Here is a 4,610-nt window from a genome sequence, read left to right as displayed (position 1 = left end):
AAAGCCCCCAACGGAAGCCTGGGGATATAGCTAAGCAGTAGAGCACATGCCTGTGTGCAAGGTCCTGGGTTTATTCCCAGCAACAGTAAGAAAACAAAAAGCCCAAAGTAGAAGGAAAAATATCTGGAATCTAATCCCACCCTGTTCCTGGCATCAACATAACTTTAGGAAAGTCTCCCTAATTCTCAGTTTTCTTAGAGATAGAGCGTCATACTGAGCTCAGCAACATGGGTGCTGATTCCTGCCTTCCAAAGATTCTCTCTGTCCCCAGACCTGATGCTGAACCAGAGACCTCAGGAGAGATGAGACCTGCAGGTGACATGGCGAAATTTGCATACAAGAGGTGCAGCACTTCGGACCTAATTAACATCACAGTGTAATAGGTACCTTTGGAGCACATTTGATCTGCCAGACAGAATAAATAAAACTGTGTTTTATCTAAGTGTTGGTTAATAATAAAAGTCTTGTGCATTATTTACTAGACCCTCTCTGCACAGACAGCTATGGCTGCCCTGCACCCCTTCTCATGGGTTTCAAGGATGTGCAGTATAATTTGGGGGAGAATTGGGATGCTTGATGGATGTTGTAATAGATTCACTTAGAGATATGAGCACAGGATCGTGGACTCTGTGTCTGATGGGCCCAGCTGCGAGTGCTGCTCTGCCAACATGTGACCTTGAGCCATCTCTCTGGATCTCAGTTTCCTCATTTGTAAGATGGCATTAATCAATGCCTGATCATAGGAGGGTTGTGAAGAATAAATAAGATGACATGAATAAAGTCCCTAGCAAGTGAAGTGTCTCACAGAGGGTAGTTATTATTCCTAGCACAGCCACATTACTCCGATGCTTAGCCATACCAACACCCTGGCATACACTTGGAAGCTGTCTCTCATTTTAAATGGATAATGAGTTGACAGTGTCTTTCTTCATCAACAGCAGGTCATTTCTCTACCTGCAGCAGCGTGCTCTCCCTTCTCAGAATATCACTGTTGCATTCACAAATCCATTAGTAATGCCTACCATGGTATCTTAGATTCTTATACAAGTAGAGAGTGGAATGAGGGCAAGTAATTCCCCAGGTGATACCAGGAAACACAGGTAAGGGAGGGGGCAGAAGTGAGAGCAGGGAGAAAAATCAGTAAAGTGTGGGTTAATGAGCCAATTACCACTGAGGGAGAAAGGGCCTCCACCCCTCTAAGGACTTTCTTAGCAATTGTGTAAAAAGCATTCCTCAGAGTTGAGTGTGGCCATAAATTACCCCTTACTTCCGGGTTGCTTTTCTACAAGGCTGATCTCTGAGACAGCTGAGATTCACATGATAAGGGACGCTGGTCAAGTGCATAAGGAACTGTCCACCATGCTGCATTGACATCAGGTGGGCCGACATGATGTGGGGCATGGAGCACAAGTGACTGCTTTCTACAGGTGCAGGAGGGCCAGTGAGCATGAATGTCTTTGCCCACCCGTGTCTGGAAAGTTTGGAAGGGACAATATCTGAACCAATTCTGCACCTCAAGAATCTAGCACAAAAAAAAAAAAAAAAAAAAAGAATCTAGCACAGGGCATGCGTAGTGTTAAGTACCCTGTGATTATTTGCTGAGGTTATCTGAGATTATTTGTTGAGGTTTCATGTATAGGGTAATCAACTTGGGATAGGGGAAGGTAAGTCAAGAAGTCCTCAGAAGAAATTAATCTAGAATTGAGTCAAAGGGGCCATCAGTGCTGGGCCTATAGATAGAGCTAGATTGAGAAGGCACTCAGGCTTGGAATTGACACCGCAAATGGGCCAGAAGAGCAGCTGAACACAGATTGTGAAGAAAAGTAGTTTCAGAGTGGGATCAGAAAAGCCCAGGAGAGCCAGGAGCCAGAAGTTGGGACTCAAAGGACCTTGGATTTAGATTCTCTTTAGGCCTCCGTGAAGCCTTGCCCTGCTCACTGTCCACTCTGATACTGCATGAAAGCCGAGTGTCCTTTTAATTATGAGTGCATTGGACCAGCAGAAAAGGAAGATAAAAATGCAGTGTTTGAGACAGTACATGTTTTGTGTTCAGTCATTTTAATTTTTTATTGAACTTTAACTCTTGGGACCAATTTCTATGAGACACGCAGGCATTTATTTTTTCCTGATTAAGAACATAATGCTGTTTTGGGGGAAAATTTGAAAAATGAGACAAGCATAAATAACTTACCATTATCAGGAAATAGGTAACTTTTCTGTATTTTTATGTTTTTAACAAAACAACTTTATATTTTCAGATCATTTTCTTCACAGAGATCCTTAATTGGATTATGCAACAGTTGGCATGGACATTTCTTTATTGCCCCTGAATATATTTGGGTATATTAATTTTTACTAATCATGTAATAATTTTTTAATACAGATAAAACCTGACTTATTTATTCATTCTCTCTTGTTGGACATTTAGATCACTTCCAATTTTTTTTGCCATTAAGAATTATGCTGATATGGGCTGGGGTTATAGCTCAGTGGTAGAGAGCTTGCCTAGCATGTGTGAGGCACTAGGTTCAATTCTCAGCACCACACTTAAAAAAATAAATAAAATAAAGGTATGATGTCCATCCACAACTGAAAATACACTTTAAAAAACATTTAAAAAAGAATTATGTTGGTATGAACCCAACTCTACCAAACCCTTACATGCAATATTTCCTTTAAATTGTCCTACAAACCTGTGAGGTGATTTCCTGAACACATTCTCTTTCTATAGATAAAGAACCTGAGGAACAGAGGGGATTTGTCAAAGGTCATTATCTTAGTTTGAGTTCCCCAGAAACAGATCTTGAATAGGGACCCAAGTACCAGGGACTTATTTAAGAAGAAATCTCAAGAAAAACTGGAATAAAATGGAAAGGTTAGATGAGGAAGGTGGACAACCTTGAAATGTTCATTACCAAGCAAGTTCCCATTGTAGACAAGCAGAGTTCCCTGATAGGGAACTCTGGGAGCCAATATAGAGCTCATGTCTCAGAATTATCCCACAGGAGGGGTGAGGGAGCTGGGTGTTTTTCACCAACCCCTGTCAATCTGGTTGAGGTCGCTGTCAAGGGGTGTTGATTTGTGTCACTTCTGACTGCTGTGTGTTAGAAGCAGGTAGGGAGTGTGTGTGGGATGCAAAGCAGGCTCTGGTAGCCACATAAAGACAGGTGCTGTCAGCCAGAAGTTGGGCAGCATTTCCTGCAGCCACGTGGGCAAGGGAAGCATGAAGAGGGGACACTATGGCCACAGAACAGTCACCAGAGCTAAGATTTGAACACAGATGTGCCTAACTCCAGGGCTTGTGCCCTTCGTGAGCTCACCCAGGATCTGATGGGGATAATGCTATCAGCCATATCTGACTCAAAACCCTGTCTAGAGAGGACAGAATGGGGTGTCCACAGAATGGGGGACCCACACTTTGATTCTCAGCAAGGCCATTGTCTGCTCAGCTTTACTGACTGTTCCCAACAGATGGGTAGAAATTATATCAGGCAGACATTCAGTGCTTTCCTGGTCATAGGTAATTAAAAGACATTAAAAGAAGATGGGCCAGTTCCCTGAGTTAGTGAGATGAATAGTTTTCTCGATTAATTACATAATATGCAATATACACATGGCTCATTGAAATACAGTCTAAGTCCTTGATGAACTTGGGAGCATTCCATTTTTTCTGGCAAGAGGGAGACAAATATACAATTGCTCATCTCTATGCACTGATGGTCTCCAGGTCTGGATTCCCTAAGGAGGGGGGTTAATTGCTCCATAAGCTTCAAATTCAAGGGCTCCTCAATGCTAAGTTCCTGATGAACTGCATTAAAGTAAAAATGACAAAGATATCAATTGACATATTTATTAAATATTCAGATACTGAAGGAGTCAGTGTGGGCTGCTCATGCCAACAAGGTTCCAGGCCCTGCTGCAGCCCTCCCACTCAACTTAATTTCACCTGTAAGGTATGGTCAAGACCAACAGATTCGACTACAAATATCCATGTTTATTCCCTAACACCACATCTTTGTTGTCTCCCATTGAAGATGTTTTTAGTTTCACCAACCACTGAAAAGCTAATGTGAACTGGTTGCACAGAACTATCCCTACCCTGCTCCACCCTGGTCCACACCTGTATAAACATTTATCTAGATTTTATTTGTTAGTAGTGTGGAACATGAGTTAACACTGCAAATATATATATATATATATATATATATTTTTATGAAACTAGAATGCTTTCTCCTAGGCACTGTAGCTATAATTCAAATGGCTTTCACTGAGTGAATGGTCTTGCCAACATCTCAAATTTCTACTACTAATGACATATATTTACATATTCTTTAGTTTCCCAATAACCCTAAGAGGAGGAGACTACAGTTCCCTTATTAGAGATAAGAAGCTGGGGGCTGGGGTTGTGGCTCAGTGGTAGAACGCTTGCCTAGCACATGTAGGCCCTGGGTTTGATCCTCAGCACCACATAAAAAATAAATATAAAATAAAGGTATTGTATCCATCTACAACTAAAAAGAAGAAGAAGAAGAAGAAGAAGAAGAAGAAGAAGCAGCAGCAGCAGCAGCAGGAAACACAAGAGCAACAATCTATGACTCCCACATTGCTAA

This window comes from Urocitellus parryii, chromosome 11 (genome assembly GCF_045843805.1).
Source record: "Urocitellus parryii isolate mUroPar1 chromosome 11, mUroPar1.hap1, whole genome shotgun sequence".
Lineage (NCBI taxonomy): Eukaryota > Metazoa > Chordata > Mammalia > Rodentia > Sciuridae > Urocitellus > Urocitellus parryii.
Note: the sequence above shows the minus strand (reverse complement) of the source record.